Raw genomic sequence first — 23,309 nt, 5'->3', positions numbered from 1 at the left:
GAAAAAATTTCTATAATATACATTCTTTGTTGAAATGTCTAATATGACTGACCACCTTCTGTTTATCAAAGCTATATGGGCTATCTCAATCCAACTCTAATCAGTTTAGTTACTATGTAATCATGGAACATGTTTTATAGTTGTATTTATAGTTATTACTCACTACAAACTGGAGGAGGGTTTTACATATTTTCATCATTCATAGTTCTGCTATTACAAATGGCACCTTTATTCTGTACATATTTCAATATGTTTATTATGTTTATGTTTTCAAAATATTTAAATTCTTTATAGAAATCTGAAGTCTTTTTTAAAAAGTACTTACATCACACCAATAAGTATCTATTTTTTCACTGTGTTGTTCAGTTTCTATTGAAGAATATAAAATGTCTTGGCATTGACCAACTCTAGTCATTTGTCTTTTCTGTATGAGGCTAATTTTGCTCTCCACAAATATTTTTATCTTATTATTTTAAATGTAATGCTAACTTTGTATCTGAGTAATTATTTTTTTCTAGTATCGATTCTAAATGTGTGTTGTATGAAGTTCTTATTCTCTTTACCTTTTTGTTTCATAAAGGAAAAATGAGTTATTTACGCAGCACTATTTAATTCCTTCACCATTTCCAAGTCACGTGTTAGGGCAGCAGCACTGTCATAAACCAAGTTTCCAAAGATTTCTATCTTTCCTTTGCTCACTCTCTAAATTCATCGTTAAGTATGGGGCGTAGGTTACAGTAGTCTCCTTTTTAAATTTTTTAATCAATTTTTAAATTAATGTTGATGGTCCTACTATGCGTAGGGTAATGAAATAGTCCTTTCACAAACATCTTGTCTTTGGTAGCTCTGTGTATGTTTGCCCTATGTAAGATCTGTTTGAAACTCAGAATCAACTTTTGCAAATTAGTGATTTCAAGAATGGAACTATGTCTATAATCTTACAATTATTTATCCATCAAGACTATAATAAAATTTACTTGATGTCTTTCAAATACTTTTGGGTGTTTATTTTTATTTCCTTTTTGACGACTTGGTACGTGCACAGAGTGTGTCTTGATCATATGCACTATTCACTCTTCCTTTACTACTCAAGGAACTCGCATCACAGCATCACGTCTTCCAACATTTAACCTTCTCTTAAAAGATATTAGATCATTTTTATTTATTCATTCATTTATTATTTCAACCCACTGAGTCTAATTAGTGCTGCTTCTCTAGACCAGGGCATGGGGCCATTTTCACCCATGGACCAAGACTCTTAAAGAATAATTATTCTCTCTTCCCAGCGATTCCAAATGAATATATTTTCTGTCAGATATGGCAGTTCAAAATCACATCCTCACTTGATGCTCGAATTTATAACTGGATTATTCTTTCATAAATTTGTATAGACAATCAGTTGCTCTAAGTGAATGTATTCAGAAGTCATATATTGTCTAGAGGATAGTACTTAGCAGCATAACTCCATATCTTTTGATATAACTTCATGTATGTTCCTTTAATTTGAGACAAACACACACACACACACACACACACACACACACTCACACACACACACATATATGCAGAGAGAGAGAGATGTTGATATAGTATCCCATCTGTACTTGAGCACTGAAAGTTTCTTAATTTTAGTTTTCCATCAAAATGTGTCACTATGTTAATCACTATCCTCTTCCAAAATAAGCTTCACTGACCAAAATTGAGAATAGCAGGAATCTAAGAATACAAACACAAATATTTAAAAGCCTTTTGATAGTATGAACATTTAGGATGAAACACCAATAAGTTCTCTCCTAGAGCCTGTAACTTTCTTTGACACAGATTTTTATGACATTTCTGATGCCTGACATGAATTCTACCTAGTAGAGTTGGTCTCAAATCCAATCAGAAAAACAATTGGTTACCCGCATAAACACTTTTGTTACCATTGCAACAGTGAGCATATGTTTTCTGACATGCTGGTATTGTACTATGCAAAGCTTAGTGATAGATAAGACCATTGTCTCCTTTCACACAACAGCTTGTATAGTACTTCTAATATTCTAAACGTGAGTGACCAAGTAAGGTCTCCTGTGCAGTCAGTTCAAGTATAATTTCTCTGTGCCATGCAGTACAGGGTGTGGTATGTTCAGAAATATGGTGCTAACAGTAATCTCACTGTGCCTATTACCTTCATTACCTGCTGGTTAGCACATCAACCCTGCTTCAGACACTGTTGCTCCCACACTTGGCTGACACTGGAACATGATTTATCTTGTCTTTCAGTGTGGAAAAGAAACTATTAGCTATCCAGGAACCCTGTAGGCCATCATTGCCAGAGTAAGAAGTCCAAGGATTGAATCCAGCCTCTGGACTGGTCAGCTACTAGTTTTCAGCCTTTGATGTACAGACTGCCAATTAACTCAATAGAACACATTCTCATTATAGCAAATCAAATCAAATCAAATAAAGGATATACAATCAAGGAAACTAGATAGTTAATTTGAACTGTGAATAAAAGTTCCGTATAGGTCAAGGACCCTCAAAATACATCTGATGGCTCTGAAACAACTAGAGAGAAAACATATTTAAATACTATCATCTACCAGTAAATGTTCATTCCTTCTTCTGTAAATTGACTTTTATACATGAATGAATTTTTATGTCTACAATAAATTTTACTGGTATGGTGATACTATAAATTATTGCCTGAGCACTTATTTCAAGTTACATTTAGTAGATTTTTCTGGTGCCTGCAAGGGTTGATTTTATTTCCTCTAATGAAGTGGTGAGCTGAGCTGAGAACCACACCCAATCTTGTATTCGTGGGACTTGTGCACAGCCTAGAGCTGTTTTTCCCTCTATTCTAACTAGCCCTAAGCCTAGGCCTGGAAGTGCCTTTCCTCCATACAATCTGACCTTCCAAGATGACTGATTCAATCCGACTTCACTTGACCTCTAACCGAATTGTTCTGCCTGGCTTCATACTACATTTTGAGATACAAAGTAGGGACTCTTGGTTTCATTGGAGATCCAGTTGTGTCACTTCATTTTTTTTCTGGAAAGTGTCTAACAATAGTATGTTTTGCTGAGGCAGATATTTGAGAGGATGGTTTGCTGAGAATAGCCCCTTGGTGTTTTTCTGGAAGCTGTCTGGTGGAAGGGCCTGTGATGTTTGGTTGGAGTGGACACTTGAGAGAACAAGTGATGTTTAGAAAAAGTATGCGTATAATCGAACCGAGAGTGAGGATGACACTATGGCATTGGTTTGCCTAGCTGACCTTTCTTGGGCTTCACTGATACTGTTCTTTGCTGAGGACACTATTGTATTGGTTTCCTCCTTGCTTTCCTTGCTTATCCTCACTTGACATGACTTCTCAGAGAGAAGAACTTCTGGTGCTGTTCAGGCTCATTCTTGCTGCTTTATCAATCTCACGATGATCAGCCATCAGCAGAGCCTTGTGGTTTCTTCTGGTTCAAGCAGCTGCTGATGAATCATGCTTGGTCATTTGCTAGTAGTGAACTGGACTCCAGACAGCAAAGATTGGAATCACCCGCAAGGAAATACTTCTAAACAGGTCCAAGTCTGCCTTGTCCTATTAACCATTTTCCTACCCTACCTTTGGTCAGCGGACTATAAAGGAGTTTAAAGCACTTAAGAACCATTATTAAAGTAGGTTTTAAAAAAATGTATGTCTATAGTAGTATGTTCTATTCTGGTGGCTTCTTCTCATTATCTGGCTTGTTCTGTCTTTACCTATATCTAGGTTGCTTTTTCTACAACCTGACTCTATAAAATGTCCCAGTAAACTGTCATACCACACAACACTGCACACTCTTATTCCTTCTTTTTTTCTCTCTCCCTAGTCTTAAGTAGCCTCTCTTCCTCTTCTGTTCTCTTATAAATTGGATGGATCTTATCTCTCACTAATTCTGTCAAATCGTTCTTTGCTTTGTTTGCTCCTCAGTTAGAATTTACTTAAAAACATAGCTACTTTCTTTTCAAACTGACCTTACCTTCCTTGGTAGGGATTAAAGGTATAGACTAAGGGCATATCTGTATTCCACCGAAATCATACTATAATCCAGGGCATGTTTGCATTCTGGATCCTATTTTTAGATGTGATTTTTGTTGTGAGCATGTTCCGCCACAGTTGTGTAACATGAAATGTGGTGATACATTCTTTCAGCTCTTATTTGAACAATTGCAGTAAGGGAAAACACAAGAAGCACCACATTTAACATTTGAATATAGAAAATCCAGAAATCTATACTACTAATAATTGACAGATGAATATCCTCTGGTTTATACAATTCCTGTATAATCCTTTAAGTGCACAAAATATCTTGGAGGTTTATGTTTTGATAAAAGATGAGAACACCAGGTCTCAAATGTATTATAGAAACTAAATTCATTTTCACAATCCCATGGATTCTTGAACATCAACTCTGTGAAAAGAGTGGAAAATGTTGGATCTCTGAAGGCCTGGTTAGAGATCTCTGCCTCTACAGGAATGTTTCACAGATATTTTCTGGAGCACTTTTTATCAGGGTTTTGTGAAAGAATAAATGCATGCTTACATCACATTGACCTGGAATCTATAGTCTCTCCAGGTTCTTATTCTCACAATCATTTCAATTTTTGATGTCACACAATTACTCCATGTGTGTGTGTGTGTGTGTGTGTGTGTGTGTGTGTGTGCGCGTGTGTGTGTTAGGCTAGCATGTACTATTTCTTTAATAACTTCATTTGTATAGTATGCTGTCAATCTGTTGAAGTGAATGTCATTCCTGTTGTCTTTGTCTTTTTTTTTCTTTTGCTTTTCTTTCATATTGTTTTCTAAAATATGAAAATCAGAAAGAACAAGGGACCTACAAAGACTTACTGCTTACAAATCAAGTGGTGTTTGATAGATTAGAAATCTTAAATGGAATGACACATTTTGAGATGTTCTTTTGTTGGTGCTTGGCCATAGATGAGTAGCTTCAGAGATGAAGTAGCTTCTTTAGATTGCCAGTTGCTTGGAACCCAGAACATGTATGCAGATATGTCTCTGACTGTTATGAAATGAATTGACTATACCCAATAGTTTCAAATGAACTTAGATTTACATTTGTATGTACCCAAAATTCAAAACCAGTCTCACTACAGTAATCATATTTAGCTACTAGAAGTATGAATTTATCATTGTTTTTAAGTTTCTGTTTAAGTCTCTATCTCTGTTTCTACTGTTTCTATTTCATCCTGGAATAAATCTCTTAAGGTATTATTAAAACCATTAATAATCAGGAGAGTTTTTCACATTGATGTCCTTAACCTAAACCAATCTCTATATATTCCCATTTATGATAAATTAACAGTCACATTTCATATGTCACATTTTTGGGGGCATTTCATATCAATACTTAACTTCACATATTGGACAATTAAATGCTTACATGTGCAAGATATAAGGTAATTTAAATTATTCACTATAAATTTCAGTGTTAAAAGTAACTCAAACTGATAGAGAAAAAAATGGGGAAGAGCCTCGAACACATGGTCTCTGGGGAAAATTTCCTGAACAGAACACGAATGGCATATGCTGTAAAATCAAGAATCGACAAATGGGACTTCATATAACTGAAAAGCTTCTGTAAGGCAAGGACACACTCATTAGGACAAAACGGCAACCAACAGATTTGGAAAAGATCTTTACCCATCCAACATCTGATAGAAAACTAAGATCCAATATATACAAAGAACTCAAGAAGATAGACTCCAGAGAAACATATAACCCAATTAAAAAGTGGGGTACAGAGCTAAACAAAGAATTCTCAACTGGGGATTATAGAATGGCCAAGAAGTACCTTAAGAAATGTTCGACTTCCTTAGTCTTCAGGGAAATGAAAATTAAAACAACCCTGAGATTCCACGTCACACAAGTCAGGATGGCTAAGATAAAAACCTCAGGTGGCAGCAGATGCTGGCAAGGATGTGGAGAAAGAGGAACATTCTTCCATTGCTAGTGGATTGCAAACTGGTACAGCCACTCTGGAAATCAGTCTAGAGGTTCCTCAGAAAATTGTACTTAGTACTACCTGAGGACCCAGCTATACCTCTCTTGGGCATATACCCAAAAGATGATCAACATATAACAAGGACACATGCTCCACTATCTTCATAGCAGCCTTACTTATAATAGCCAGAAGGTGAAAAAAACCCAGGTGTCCTTCAACAGAGGAATGGATACAGAAAATATGGTACATCTACCCAATGGAATACTACCCAGCTATTAAAAAACAATGACTACATGAAATTCATAGGCAAATGGATGGAACTAGGAAATATCATCCTGAGGGAAGTAACCCAATATCTCTGTCTCTGTCTCTGTCTGTCTCCCTGTCTCTGTCTCTGTCTCTGTCTCTGTCTCTCTTCCCCCCCCCCTCTCTCTCTCTCTCTCTCACACACACACACACACACACACACACACACACACACACACACACACCAAAAAGCAAAACAAAAAAGACCCCACACATGGTATGTACTCACTGATAAATGGATACTAGTCTAAAACCTCAGATTAACCAAGACACAATCCACAGATTATATGAAGCTCAAAATAAAGGATGACCAAAGTGCAAATGCTTCCGTCCTTATTAAAGAGGGAACAAAAATATTCATAGGAGAAGATAGGGAGACAAAGTTTGAAGCAGAGACTGAAGGAATGGCCATCCAGTGACTACCCTACCTGGGGATCCTGCCCTTATACATAACAACCACAAAAACTAGACAATATTGTTGATGCCAAGAAGTGCATGCTGACAGGAGTCTGATAAAGCTGTCTCCTGAGAGGCTATGTCAGAGTATGACAAATACAGAGGCCGATGCTTGCAGCCAACCATTGAACTGAGAATGGGGTTCCCATTAGAGGAGTTAAAGAAAGGATTGAAGGAGCTGAAGGGGTTTGCAACCCCATAAGAACAAAGATACCAACCAACCTGAGCTCCTAAGGACTAAACCACTGTCCAAAGAGGACACATGAACAGACCCATGGCTCCAGTTGCATATGTAGCAGAGGATGGCCTTGTGAGCACCAATGAGAGTAGAAGCCCTTGGTACTGCCAAGGCTGGACCCCAACCACCCACCCAGTGTAGGAGACTATCATGGCGTGAAAATAGGAAGGGGTGGGGGAACACGATCATAGAAAAAGGAGGATGGGGATGGGATAGAAGCTTTATGGAATGGAAACTGGGAAGGGGGATAACATTTGAAATGTAAATTTTAAAAAATCCAATAAAAAATTTTAAAAAGATTTTTTATATAGTAATTCAGTTGATAGAAATAACTTTTCAAATAAATAACACCACCCTAGAGTATTACGCTAATATTAGTAGATAATAAGTCAGCCTTCCTTTTCTATATAACTAATTAATTCTCCTCTGACTTTTCTTCTCTGAATCATACATCTTATTTTTGTCTTGGATCAAATATAAAGATCCTAATAACGTTAAATAATATCTCTGTTTTCCCATTTATCGTTTCATCTTTATTTAAATCGTGTAATATGTTTAACTTTATTACAGTTCTTTCTTTAAATCATGATCTGGTCACATCTCCTTTCCTCCCACTGAAGAAATCCAAAGTTTTGAGGTTAAACTGTGCAGTAGATTCTGCACAATTCTGTTGCTTATAGAAAGAAAGCAAACCGCCTGAAATTGGTTGGCAGGGCCCAGCCTGGATAGCATAGTCTCTGATATGGCTCACTGGAGTGATGTGGGGTGATTAAGCTCTTGGTTCCCCACTGGACTGAATGTTCCACAATGCTAAAAGCACACTTCCTCTGGGTCACTATTGAATTTTCAGTGACTAGCACAGCTTGTGACAAAACATGTCCAATTTGTTGAATAAAGGATTAACGGGCTTTTAGAATCAGGTCTTTCTCTTTCAACAGTCTCCTTCTTTAAACACGCACACAGACACATGCACTGCATTTCAGAAATCGTATGTTGAACTGTTTGCGGTATACCAACTGGCTCTCTATGCTCTTATATATTATTATCTTCAGATGGTTCCATAATCGCTGCTTACAGTCTTTCATGTTGCTGAGTGAATGAGCAATAATTGAATCTGTAGACACCGTATAAAATGTTCCTAGCCTGCATTGTGTGCATTTGTGCGGGGGTGTGTTTAACAAAAACCTAAGGTAACATAACCAAGAATCTGCAATTATTTCCATAAAATTGCATGTGAGACTTTCAAACTTCAAATAAGAGTTTCATTTAAACACACACACACACACAAACACACACACACACACACACACACACACACACACACACAGGATTAGTATTTTGAAGTTACCAATACATTCTAGATAAATAATTCTGTCATTTATATGCCCCTGGTGAAAAGCTAGTCCTTTTGCTATTGAGTCCTAGGAAATTATTCTTTAGTCTCTGCCCCAGTGCCATGGTTTCTCTTGACCAGATTTAATTACCAGCCATTGTGAGCCGAGGTTATCACTGTGACTTGAGACCCCTTTATAATCTCAGCCTTTCCATGTTGAGCACAGCCCCACCCACCAGCAGTCTTTCCTTCCTCGCCTCTCTCCTGACATCTCTACAGTAAGTCCTCTAAGACTTTTCTTCTTTTTCCCCTTTTGCAATCCTTTCTAATTGCAGTGGGTTTATCTAGATGAATATCCACTAACTCAACTCCTACACCACTTACTGTCAATATTAAAAAGTTCACTAGAAAATGGTAGCTAGATTAGAGTTTGACAAAGGGAGAACAACCTGCAGAGAGGAGCACATCATACTACTGTACTGCTGAGGAGGAAACCCATTGCAGAAATCATTAAGAATGCTCTGAAACACTCGGGATGCAATCACCAAACCAAGACAGAACAGTCCAACTATAGCTTGTTACACCCATACTGGTATATTTTAGGGTTTTGAAAATATTTCTTCTATAGTTTTGCTTATGTCTGGTGAGGATTAATTGTAAACTGCTTCAATCCAAATTATCTCAGCAGTGGAACTGCATACTAATCAAGGCAAAATGTTGACTCCACAGTTTCCTAGTCTTCAAGATTAAACATAAAAGTAATTCTGTGGGGAGCATTTTGCGAGAAAACTAATGAGGTAAGAAGCAAGCAGACTGCATGCCCGAGGCCCACTGGAACCACGTGGCTGCCCTGGCACACAAGTCAAGGGAAAATGATTCCAGTATAAGAATCATGTTTTATTTTTAAAATTTAATTACTTCAAACTCAAACATAAAAGCTGGATTGATTCTTGATCATTTGTTTTCTGGTATGTTTCCTTAGACGTCCATCATATGCAATAAATCGCTTATTGGAATTTTATAAAGATGAGTAAACATAGTAATTCAAAATGTGATTTTATATATAAATATATATAACTTTTAGTATTTATATATAAAATTAATACATATCTACTCTTGTATGTAAAAAAGCAAAAGTTGTAGTTATTTTTCTTTCCTCAGAACACTGAATAAGCTATTCAATGCTACGTGTTAGTCAAATTCCAAGCTAATTTAGTGAAAAGGCTTTACAAGAGAAAATTAATGAAGGCTCCAGATAAACTTTAGCAGTTTTAGCAAGAACATCTCAACTTGATTCTACTCTAAAGATTTTCCAAACAAACTAGAGGTAAATAAAGTATCTGATTTTTATCAGGATGATCCGCCTAATCACAGAAATATTCAGATTGTCTACTGAATCATTAAATCACAGAAAATTAGGAATATACAATAATTACTAAACAGACAATAAAAGGGAAACAATAATAATTGTGTCATACTTAAAATAATTTTATTTCATATACCCATTTCAACTAAATATTCAATGATCTGGCTTGATAAATTATATTTACATGCTTTCTAGTTACAATTTATATATTTCAAGAGCACAATTTGGAGTTCCTTGTTTTATTGCAGAGATCTGCAGTTTTTTCAATTCCTGCAACAATTTTTCTGCACTACAAATTAAGTTTATTTATAAAACTTGACAAAAAAATTATTTTCTTCCCTCTAGGAAGAATAGCAATCAAACAATCAGACCTCCCCCACCAACTCCCTGCAGAGCTCCCAGGGACTAAAGCAAGAACCAAAGAATTCACATGGGGGGAAGCATGGCTCCAGCTGCATATGTAGCAGAAGATGGCCTATATGACATCAGTGGGAGGGGAGGTCCTTTGTCCTGTGAAGGCTCAATGCCTCAGTGTAGGGGAATGCCAGGGTGGTGAGGCAGAAGGAGGTAGGGGTGGGTTAGCATCCTCATAGAGTCATGGGGGAGGGGTATGGGATAGGGAGCTTTTAGAGTGGGGAATTGGAAAGGGGGATAACATTTGAAATGTAAATAAATAAAATGAACAAAATATATGTAAATGAGTAGTTAGAGAATAACAAAGTAAGATATAATATGATAAACAGATTATCCTGAAGGAAGGCAAAGTGCTAGACGATGCGGTTTCTTAATAAAAGTGGCACAGACCAGTTTGGTAAGCAACACAATCTTTTAAGAGAGATGACTTTGATACCAAGTTTGATTAAATGGAAAAGGGAGGAAAGAGCAGGATATGAGAATATAGTTCAGGCTCCAGTTCAGAATGATCTGCGATATACTCAGTTGAACCTGATGGACAAAAAGTAGGGTACATAACATAGAACCATTGATGTCAAACTTTGTCGACCTGGATGCTATTGGACAAAGAATATGAAGTACGCAAGATAACTAATGTACAGAAAGCTGTTGTTCATCCGACAAGGTCACAATGAATGGCTTGTAAATTAGAAAAATATTTCCTTAAGCTTCGTTCTTCAAATTTCTGATCAGAAATTTAAAAGGAGACATAAAGTGTATATTAAGCCAAAAAGCTCGAATTACCCAAGATGCCAGCCACAGACCACAGGAAGCTTAAGAAGGATGACCAAAGTGCGGATGCTCTAACTCCTTCCTAATAAGGGGAGAAAATATTCATAGAAGGGAATATGAAAGCAAAATTTAGAGCAGCGACTCAAGGAATGGTCATTCAGAGCCTGACCCACATGTGGCCACATATATATATATCTCCACCAAAACTAGTTAAGATTGATGAAGCTAAAAATGCATGCTGAAAGGGACTGGATATAGATCTCTCCTGAGAGACACATCCAGAGCACGTCCAATACAGAGGTCAATGCTAGCAGCAAACCACCGAACTGAGAATAGGATCCCTTTGGGAGGAACTAGAGGAAGTATTGAAAGAATTGAAGGAGCTTGCAACCCCATAAAAACAATGCCAACCAACCAGAGCTTCCAGGGACTAAACCACTACAGAAAGACTATACATAGACTGACCCAGAGTTCCAACTGCATATGTAGCAGAGAATAGCCTTGTTGGGACACCAGTGGAAGGGGAAGTCCTTGGCCCTGCCAAGGTTGGACTCCAAGTGCAGAGGAATATGGGGGCAGCAATAAGGAGGATGTATGGGGGGAATACCTGTATGAGGAAGGGGGAAGGCGGAAGGGGGAAGAGGGAAGGGGGAAGGGAGGGAATGGGAGTTTATAGACAGGAAACAGGGAAGGGGAATAACGTTTGAAATGTAAGTAAAGAAATATACCTAATATTTTTTTTAAAAAACACGTTGGTAATTGAATTATGACTTTTCTCCTTCCTGTAGTCAGGTGAACCAGTGAAATCCACAAAGGGAAAAATAGATATTCTCCGGACTTAGATGTAAAATCGTAACCACTTTAAATGTTTCAAATATCTGAAAAAAAATAGCTACAGAGATCAAGAAAAACAGAGAAAAACTAACAAGATGGTTATTGGTGAAAGTTATAGAAAGACAAAATAGCACTATGCAAACAAAATTCATAAATAGGGTAGATCCATTATTCTTAATTATAATGCTTTAAGCAGAATATATTAAAACTAATCAATGTGACAAGAACACAAAACCAAAATTAAGCCTAGGAAGTATCTTGAATGGTAATTTAGGAAACAGTTGAATTACTTGATATTAAATATTAATCAATAGTCAAATAAGGACTTTGAGATATTTGAGGGTTCTGCTGTCCTTGGCTTTTCTCAAGTAACATAAAAATTTCTGTTTAAATATTTACTACATACTGAGAATAAATTACACTGCTAAATAATATACAACTTACTCAAGTTATAATGCCAAGTAAATAAAGAGCAAGCTTTTCTTAAGAACCACAAAAGATACTTCTTTGTCAAATCTCTAAATAGTATAACTCAAACTATCAATGGCGTACTTACTTCTTGGTATCTGAGTGCCATGGTGTCTGAGAATTGAGGACTACCAAAGGCAGCATATTCAATCTATTCCTGTGGAACATGGCCAGTGCCTCTACAACTATGCGATATCAACAGAAAAATAGACGCACACCATATGAAAGTCTCCTTTGTACACTTCTTCTGCAATTCACTTCACATAATTACCTCATAGCATTTCAAGATTAGAGAACAAATGGCTTTCATTCTTACTCGCACCATGGCTTGTAGTGTGTCTGACTCAGGAAACATTTTCAGCTTCCAGTGAGGATTCTGAATCTTGTTCACTCATGGAAAGTTTTTTGCTTTATGAAATTTTAGTTCTTGTTATCCTAAATGTGCATTAAAACTTAAATAATTTATATTTATAGCCCCCTTTTCCTATCAGTAAAGTGTGAGTATTCGAGCTGTATACAAGAAGAGGAAAGTGTCAGCATGGAAACCAACATAAATATTTAAATGCCATATTTTTGTCAATTAGAATTTAAAAGGTTGCTGAGGCTAAAGCTTTGTATATACAGTATATGCTCAGTATATTTGAGAAACTTCCGTTTGCAGCCAAGGTAGTAGGCTTGTCAGAATGTCAGACATGTAATACAAATAATACTTTAATTGATAAATAATATTTTATCTGCTTGAGGGTTAAAATGTGATGCATTGATGTGTTTCTCGTGGGCCAGCACTTGGCATCCATGTATAATTGGTGCTGCTACTCTTGATAAGCACAATGGACATGTATATTCTCTTGTGTGAATGACACAGTATTTGTCCATATTTTGTGTGCTTATTCCTTGCTAACTTGTGGGCTAGTATAGGACCCAACAGACTAAACGTATTTTGTCTTCAGTTCCGGTGATATTGGGAGGTAGGATAAAACACTGCTAGGTAGGACAGAAGGCTTCAGATTACTCAAGGTATGACTTCAAGGTTAATATAAGAAGAAGCCTTTTCTTGTCTGTTGTTCAGTCCTTGACCACGGTGTGAGCAGCAGCTTTGCTCTGAGGCCTTTATACCATATACTTTCCATCCCTTGGTCCTGAAGCAATGGAGTCAATTCATCATGGGCCGCACATTCCGAAGATAAAGATCTGAGCCAAACACATCATTCCTTTTGTAAGCTGCATAAAATAGATATTTTTTGTTTTGTGGTGATGGCTCACTGACAGAGGCTCCTCTACTTCAGGTTGTTCTAGATTATTTATAAAATGTAATACAATGTGAGTGTTACATAAAGAGTTCTTAGAGTATGCCATTTAGAAAGTAATGACACCCACATACTTATGTATGATCAGTCTGTGTAACCATTTTCAAATAGTTTTAATACAAGTGGCTAAATCGAACCAGGGATATAAAACCCACTTGTACACACAGAGAGATCACTATATAACACGTAGAGGAATAATTTTAAAAAGCTTGCAAACTAACTTATCTATCACTTCATAATGAGCAATTCTGAGACACAAAGCATATTGTTATTAACAATGATCACCCTGTTGTACAGTAAGTAGATCTAGGGAAGAGCAGAGAAGAGCAGAGCAAAGCAAAACCTAATTTCCATTGCTAATTTTATATCAAGTACTTTTGATATTGCTTCAGTGTGTGAGAACTTATCTAAATGGACTGCGAGGATTTGTGCTGTAGTCTCTAATGTCTTCATTTGGCTGTGGATCATGTAAATGAATCCATTTAATTTGTTTACTTACTAATTGTATTTATCATTATAATTATTAATTACATAATTGAGTCATGTATGATTGTATCCAGCACTAGTGTGTTCTCACCATGGAAAAATGAGCATTGAAATTTCTGTGTGTGTGTGTGTGTGTGTCCTGTGTGCAAACAGTAACCACGCCTCTTAGGTCCCTGCCATGTCTCCTTCCTCAGTTTGCAGCCTACCCCCTTCAATGGTTTCCTCTCTCCATTCCTTAACAATCTGATTAAAAAGTCTCTTCTTTCAGTTTTCCCAATAAAAGCAGTTCTGGTCTATAACTACTGTTTTAGCTTATCTGCTCAGCATGGCTTCTCCCACCTCAACTGTCTCCCAACAATATCCTCTATGCCAACAACCTTCCTCTCTCTCTCTCTCTCTCTCTCTCTCTCTCTCTCTCTCTCTCTCTCTCTCTCTCTCCTCAATCAATCCCTTTTCACATCCTTAGCTGGCTTTTTTTCATAACCTATCTTGTTTCTTGAAATCCATTAGACAACTAATATGTAAGGGCATAGAGTTAACCAGTTCTAACAGCTAAGAATTCTTAAAGGGGCAATTGAGTAGCAACTGAGTAGCCTTTGAAGGGCCAGGAATACAAAACAAATCCCATCACTGAGCTCTCTTGCAAGTTCTTTTGGTATGGAGATCTCTTAAGTCTACTCACGTGAATACACAAATGTTCACAGGACAGAACCAAATGGAAAAGCATGGTGATCTCGATGGGTAGAGCATTACTTCTGCAATATATTATTTTTCAAGTTAAATGATCAACCAAAGAGCAGGGGATGGAGAAAATCAGATTAACTTTTTTTATATTTTTATTAGCCTGCTGAGAATTCTGTTGAATGCATCTTGATTATATGAGCCCCCTTTCTTCAGTTCCTACCAGATTCACCCCACCTTCCCAACCCATATAACTGTGTTCTCAGTCTTCATGAAAAGTCAGTTCCAATTTGTGTTCTCTATGTACTCTCAGATGTATTAATTCTAAAAAGAAATAAAGTCAGCAATTCACCAAAACTTGCCAAACTCTCAGCAAAATAAGCATTTGTTTGCTTTACCTGTTTGCAGGTATTCGTAACAGAAACAGAAAGCTGCTGGTGGGAAACAAGGTTGTTTTGCTATAGGATTCTTTGTAGTTTTCTTAGTTCAGGCTGCCATGACAACAGGCTACATATTGGTGTGTTGACATCAATATCCATTTCTTACAATCCGGGGAGCAGGAAGTGAGAGGAGACTCAGAGCATGATTCAGTGACCAATGGACTTTTTGATCAGATGCAGATTGCCACCTTCTCTCTGTATTTTTACATAGCAGAGGAGAAAGATAAGAAAGGACTCTTGGGAGTTTTCCTAAGAACACTAATTGCTCAGATGAAAGCTGCCCTTTTATGACCTCATAAACCTAATTACTTCATAAAGGACCGCATGGTAACATTATTATACTGAGAAGTAAAGTTTCAACACAAGCTTATGGCAATGCGGGGGGGGGGGGGGCATATATTTTACCCCACAATAAAGTAAAAAGTAAAGCTTTTAACTAGTACAGGGTTTTTAGCAGAATATTAATATTCAAATGAATATAAGTGGGGTCAGTGAGTTACTTCTCCTGTTGATGTTATAAAATATCCTGACTAATAAATAAAGACAGGGGACTTTCTCTTCCTCCTGGTTTAGGGGTTCTGTCTATCATGGGGGAAACATTTAGTCAAAAATAACTGTGCAGTTGACTGGTCACAGTGGATCTTCACCCAGAGAGCGAGCAGGAAACCTAAGCACAGGGGCTGCTCCTGGCCCTGTGTAAGATGCGTGTTTCCGCCTCAGGTCACCTCATCCATGTAACCTCTCACGGGCTCAAACAAATGCTTGTTTCTGAGGTGATTCTAGCCCCTGTTAATTTAACCGTATTAATCATTATGTAAGGGGTATCTGGTGTTTGATGAAGAGTTTATGCTAAGAGTATAAACACAGACTCTAAATCTATGCAGATTCATATTTACCTATATTACACATGAATTTATTTCTACCATTAGAGCTTAAAAATCTGTTAAGTTCTTAATTCTATATCTATATCTATCTATATATATATAAGTATATATATAGATAGATATTTTGCTTAAGATTTGGATAATAATTTTTATATTTACATGTAAATTATATTAAAAGATGAATGAACTGAAATAATTTTCAACTTTCATTATTAGTTTACAATGGAAAACTCATATATTTTGCCTTGGAAACTTATCTGGATGTAATCACATAGTGATTAATCTGAATTATATCTTTCTTCTTCTGCTCCATTGTAGCATTTTGGTGTCTATAATTATACAGTTTCTTCCTATGTAGATTTAAAGAACACCAATGATAAACACTTTGATTAAGAGGCTATGTAGATATAAGTAGTATATTCATCTGAGGGAGATTCTATTACAGGTGCTTTAATAAAAAAACTATTATTTCCTCAAACAGAAAAATCTGACAAACTAAATAAACTGGTCAAAGTGTAAAAAATTCATTAATTCCATATGAGTCAAATGCACAGCGTAGCAAACTACAATATGTTTTAAATATTTCATGTAACATAGATGATAGAAATATTAACATAGCAATAAACAAAAATAAGGCTAGCATTTTATTGATAAAGATGAATAGTTAATTCTTATATGGGAAACAATTCAGAAAATCAGACTCAACGAAGCAGGGACAACGAAGAAGACAGAATTTGAAGAAAAAGGAACAGAAAATTATAATTAACTCAAAGAAAATAGTGTTCATTTAATAGCTGAGAGATATGTATGTGGCCGTATCATAAGAAGCTAAATATTATTCAACATGACTATTAAAAGTAATTTAAAAGGGTATAAAAACAAAATATATATTCTACATGTACATATTCATGTATAATGTTCATAGTATACATACAGTATACATAGTATTCATACACATGCTCTCAGAACCATACGTGTTATGCTAATATTTATATCTGATATATGTTCATACATACAATTGTACTCACATGTGTATGCAAAGAGATATGTAACACATGTTAAACATGTAAAAGAATCTACTCACCGAGAGAAATATAATGACTTGCCTTAGTTGTACTTGAAATATTAGCATATTCTATGATGTAGAGGCTCATTTTATTTCTCGCATCATAAGGAACTTTTACACAAATAATGTTTAAATGATTGTTTGTTAGGCAAGTGTGTCTCCTGTAATGAAGAGGGCATGAAAAATCCTTTAAAGAGACCTTGGATACTCCTGACTCCTCTGCAGGATAGATCACAATCCCTAGCATAAAACATGTCCTAAGATGTTCTACAGTTGTTCATTTGACTCTGGTAGTAATGGTCACTCTTAGTGTTTTCTAATTATATTTTCATTTTGCTGTTGAGTCAAGATTCTTTAATTTCAAAATACTTAAAATAACATTTTAATAATGGGATATATAAACAAACTTTTAGTTTGGTTCTTCTCTAGATTCAGAGGAAGGCAGCATCTCAGACCCATTGCTGACAGGTCGATATCCAAGGAAGCATTGATAGAGTCCCTCAGTGACCACAAAGAACTGAAAGTTAATGAAACTCTATCCTTACTTTCATTCTCACTAATGATTTTTCTGGATATAAAAGGTCAGAAAGGGCTGGAGAGATGGCTCAGCCACTTAAAAAATGGCTACACTCACAACCAAAAACATAAAAGATCAGAAATTCAGAACATATTTAAAAATTTTAAATGAAACATATTTTAATAAAATTGTATTAATTCAATTTAATAAAAATGTAATGAAAATTAATAACAAGTAAACCTATGTTAATAAAATATATACATTTCAAGTTGGATATTTTATTTATTTTATCCCCTTTCTCTGTTTTCCCTCTGCAAACCCACTATTCTTTCTCACCCTGCTTTTATGAGTGTGCTTCCCCACCCACCTGCCCACACCTGCCTCACTGTCCTAGCATTCCTCTACATTGGGGCATCAAGCCTTCAGAAGACCAATGGCTTCCCTTCCCATTGATGCCAGATAAGGCCCCTTCAGCTCCTTAAATCCTTACCCTAACTTCTCCATTGGGATCCCCATCAGTCCAATGGTTGGCTTTTTAGTATCTGCATCTGTATTGGTCAGGATCTGGCAGGGCCTCTCAGGAGACAGCTCAGGCTCCTGTTAACAAGTACATTTTAAAAATTTCATGTTCATACTAATTCTTACAGAAAAACAATAAGCCATATTAACAAGTACTAAAATTGTATATACATATATATCATAATTAGACAAAAATTAGATAGAATTCAGTAATATAATCATCATCATAATAAAGAATAAATAAATCCTTGCACCCAAATCCTGTGGGGAAGACAGCAGAACACTCAGAAGTGCAATCCATCCTCAGACCGCAGAACAGAATGCCACTTCTGCCCACCTCTGCCCACATCCCTAGTCCAAGAGGAAACTATATAGTGCCTCTGGATACATGAATACAGGAACAGTCAGCTTCAGGTACCTGTGGTTCTGGTCTGCACCCAAAAACTAACTGAACTGGTCAAACAACTCTCTGCACCCAAATTCCATAGGGGAGAGAGCTGGACCCTCAGAAGTGAGGACACTCCAGAGAAATCAGAGGAGACTATGCTCTGCCCACATTCCTGACCCAAGAGGGAATTGCCTAGTGCCAGCTATGTCCCCTGGGCACAAGGACCTAAGAGCAGTCAGGAGCAGGACCCATCTGAAACCTGCCTGCACTGAGATCTGAAAGACAGTCACCAGGAGCATCTACACACCTGAGAGCAGAGCACCTGGTCCCAGAAATGGCTGAAAGAAAACAGGAAAACAATTCTACAGGAGTGGTGACAGAGAGGCCAACAGGAGGGTCAAGCCACTGTGAGAAACAGCAAGATAAGCTAACACCAGAAACAACCCAATTTTGAGAGGCAAGTGCAGAACCTAAGCAACAGAAACCAAGACTGCTTGGCATCACCACAGCCCAGTTCTCCTATCAAAGAAAATACTGGATATCAAAACACACTGGAAAAGCAAGACTTAGATTTAAAATGACATTTTATGATAATGATGGATGATGTTATGAAAGACATAACTCCCTTAAAGAAATGCAGGACAACAAAAATAAACAAGGAGAAGCCCTTAAAGAAGATACACAAAAATACCTGAAAGAATAACAGGAAAATAGAACCAAACTGGTGAAGGAATTGAAAAAAATATTCAGGATTTAAAAATGGAAATAGAAACAATAAAGAAAGCACAAGGACAGACAATCCTGGAGACAGAAAACCTAAGGAAGAGAGCAGGAGTCATAGATGCAAGAATCACCAACAGAATACAAGAAATAGAAGAGAGACTCTCAGGGGCAGAAGATACCATAGAAAACATTTAAACAACTGTCAAAGATAATGTATAATGCAAAAAGCTCCTAGCCCAAAAAATCCAGGAAATCCAGGACACAATGAGAAAAACCAAACCTACGGATAATAGGTGTAGAAGAGAGCGAAGATCCCAACTTAAAAGGCCAGTAAATGTATTCAACAAAATTATAGAAGAAAAATTCCCTAACCTAAAGAAAGAAATGACCATGAAAATACAAGAAGCCTACAGAACTCCAATAGATTGGACCAGAAGAGAAATTCCTACCATCACATAATAGTTAAAACACCAAATGCACAAAACGAAGAAAGAATATTAAAAGTAGTAAGGGAAAAAGATCAAGTAACATATACCAGCAGACCTACAAAAATTACACCAGACTGCTCACCAGAGATGATGAAAGCCAGAAGATGCTGGACAGATATCAAACAGACCCTAAGAGAACATAAATGCCAGTCCAGGCTACTATATCCAGTAAAACTGTCAAATAACAGATGAAGAAACCAAGGTATTCCATGACAAAACCAAATTTATACAATATCTTTCTACAAATCCAACCCTAAAAAGGATAATAGATGGAAAACTCCAATACAAGGAGAGAAACTAAGGCAAACAAAAATCAAGAATGTAATTTCCTTACAAAGAAACAAAAAGAAGAGAGACACACAAATATAATTCCACCTCTAACAACAAAAATAACAGGAAACGACAATCATTATTCCTTAATACCTCCCAACATGAACAGACTCATTTCACAATAAAAACACATAGACTAAGAGACTGGATACTTAAAGAGGCCCAACATTTTGCTGCATACAGGAAACACACCTCAAAGACAAAGACAGACACTACCTGAGGGAAGGCTGGAAAACAACTTTCCAAGCAAATGATCCAAAGAAAAAAGCAGGAGCTGACATTCTAGTATCCAATAAAATTGACTTTCAACCAAAAGTCATCAAAAAAGATACAGAAGGACACTTCATATTCATCAAAGAAAAAATCCACCGAGATGAACTCTCAATCCTGAATATCTATGCTCCAAATGCAAGGGCACCTACATTCATAAAAGAAACCTTACTAAAGCTCAAAGCACACATTGCACCTCTCAAAATAATAGTAGGAGATTTCAAAATACCACTCTCATCAGAGGAAAGATCATAGAAACAGAAATAAAACAGAGACAAAGAGAAACTAACAGAACTTATGAACCAAATGGATTTAACAGATATTTATTGAACATTTTGTCCTAAAACAAAAGGATATATCTTCTTCTCAGCACCTCATGGAACCTTCTCCCAAATTGACAGTACAAGTGGTCAGAAAACAGACCTCAAAAGATAGAGGAAGATAGAAATAATCCCATGCATTGTATCAGATCACCGTGACTAAGGCTGGTCTTCAATAACAACAATAAACACAAAGCCCACATATACATGGGAGTTGAACAATACTCTACTCAATGACAACTTGGTCAAGGAAGAAATAAAGACAATCATAAAAAGACTTCTTAGAATTTAATGAAAATGAAGATACACCATTCCCAAACTCATGAGACACAATGAAAGCAGTGCTAAGAGAAAACTCATAGTTCTGAGTGCCTGCAAAAAGAAACAGGAGAGAGAGCATACATCAGCAGCTAAACAGTATGCCTAAAATCTGTAAAACAAAAAGAAACAAATACACCCAAGAGGAGTAGAAGACAGGAAATAGTCAAACACAGAGCTGAAATCAACCAAGTAGAAACAAAAAGGACTACACAAATAATCAACAAAACCAGGAGCTGGTTCTTTGAAAAAATCAACATGATAGATAAACTCTTAGACTAACCAGAGGTCACAGAGGATGCATTCAAATTAACAAAATCTAAACTGAAAAGGGAGACATGGCAACAGAATCTAGGAAATTCAAAAAATATCATATCCTATTACAAAAGCCTATATTCAACAAAACTGGAAAATCTGGAGGAACTATACAATTTTCTAGACAGTTAAGAGGTACCAAAGTTAAACCAGGAACAAATAAACCATCTAAACATCCCCACAACTCCTAAAGAAATAGAAGCAGTTAGTAAAAGTGTCCCAACAAAAAAAAGCACAGGACCAGATTGGTTTAGTGTAGAATTCTATCAGACCTTCATGGAAGCTCTCATGACAATATTGTCCAAACTATTCCACAAAATAGAAACAGACAGAGCACTACCAAATTCCTTCGATGAAGGCACAATTACGCTTACACCTAATACACAGAAAGACCCAACAAAGAAAGAGAACTTCAGACCAATTTCCCTTATGAATATCGACGCAAAAATACTCAATAAAATTCTTGCAAATGGAATCCAAGAGCACATCAATACAATCATCCACCATGATCAAGTAGGCTTCATCCCAGGGATGCAGTGATGGTTCAATATACAGAAATCCATCAACGCAATCCACAATGTAAACAAACTGAAAGATAAAAACCACATGATCATTTCATTAGATGCTGAGAAAGCATTTGACAAAATTCAACACCCCTTCATGATAAAAGTCCTGGAAAGACCAGGAATTCAAGGCACATACCTAATAATAGTAAAAGCCATATACAGCAAACCAGTAGCTAACATCAAACTAAATGGAGAGAAACTTGAAGCAATCCCACTAAAATCAGGAACTAGACAAGGCTTCCCAATCTCTCCCTACTTATTCAATATAGTTCTCTAAGTCCTAGCCAGAGCAATTAGACAACAAATGGAGATCTAAGGGATACAGATTGGAAAGGAAGAAGTCAAAACATCACGATTTGCAGATGATATGATAGTATATTTAAATGACCCCAAAAGTTCCACCAGAGAACTACTAAAGCTGATAAACAATTTCAGCAAAGTATCTAACTCAAACAAATCAGTAGCCTTCCTCTACTCAAGGGAAAAGCAGGCTGAGAAAGAAATTAGGGAAATGAACCCTTCACAATAGTCCCAAATGATATAAAACATCTCGGTGTAAATTGAATCAAGCAAGTGAAAGATCCATATGACAACACCTTCAAGTCTCTGAAAAATGAAATTGAAGAAAGATCTCTGAAGATGGAAAGATCTCCCATGTTCATGGATCAGCAGGATTAATTTAGTAAAAATGGCCATTTTGCCTAAATCAATCTACAGATTCAATGAAATCCCCTCAAAATTTCTAGTCAATTGGTTACAGAGAGGAAAGAGCAATTTGCAAATACATTTGGAATAACAGAAAAAAAAACCCAGAATAGCAAAAATATACTCAACAAAAAAAGAACTTCTGGGGGAATCACCATCCCTGACCTCAAGCAGTATTACAGAGCAATAGCAAGAAAAACTGCATGGTATTGATATAGAGACAGGGAGATAGAGCAGTGGAATAGAAATGAAGACCCAGAAATGAACCCACACACCTACAGTCACTTTAACTTTGACAAAGGAGCTAAAACCATCCAATGGTAAAAATATAGCAGTTTCAAAAAATGGTGCTGGTTCAACTGGAGGTCAGCATGTAGAAGATGCAAATTGATCCATTCTTATCACCCTGTACAAAGCTTAAGTTCAAGTGGATCAAGGACCTCCACACCAAACCTGATACACTCAAACTAATAGAAAAAATTGAGGAAGAGTGTGAAACACATGGGCATTGTGGAAAATTGCCTGAACAAAACACTAATGGCTAATGCTCTAAGATCAAAAATCAACCGTTGCGACCTGATAAAACTACAAAGCTTCTGTAAGCCAAAGGACACTATCATTAGGACAAAATGGCAATCAACAGATTAGAAAAGACCTTTCCCAGTCCTACATCTGATAGAGGGCTAATATCCAAAATATACAAAGAACTCAAGAAGTTAGACTCCGGAGAGCCAAATAGCCCTATTAAAAATGGGGAACAGAGCTATACAAAACATTCTCAGCTGAGGAATATCGAATGACTGAGAAGAACCTAAAGAAAT

At 36.6% G+C, this 23,309-nt stretch overlaps 1 long non-coding RNA gene across 4 annotated transcripts in view; it reads right to left on the bottom strand.

The window, feature by feature from the left end:
• The window catches only part of LOC148001136 (uncharacterized), a 70,418-nt gene extending 55,064 nt beyond the window's left edge, over window positions 1–15,354 (bottom strand). For 2 of the 4 annotated variants that reach the window (XR_015638527.1, XR_015638524.1), the window contains exon 1: window positions 15,038–15,293. This is a non-coding gene — a long non-coding RNA (uncharacterized LOC148001136). Of the gene's footprint in view, window positions 1–15,037 lie in introns of all 4 variants that reach the window. The other 2 variants (XR_015638526.1, XR_015638525.1) reach the window with 2 other exon arrangements.
• Between the last annotated feature and the right edge of the window lie 7,955 nt (window positions 15,355–23,309).

The sequence above is a fragment of the Rattus norvegicus genome, chromosome 15 (assembly GCF_021556685.1).
Source record: "Rattus norvegicus strain SHRSP/BbbUtx chromosome 15, alternate assembly SHRSP_T2T, whole genome shotgun sequence".
Taxonomy (NCBI): domain Eukaryota; kingdom Metazoa; phylum Chordata; class Mammalia; order Rodentia; family Muridae; genus Rattus; species Rattus norvegicus.
This window is presented reverse-complemented; position numbering and strand designations above follow the sequence as displayed.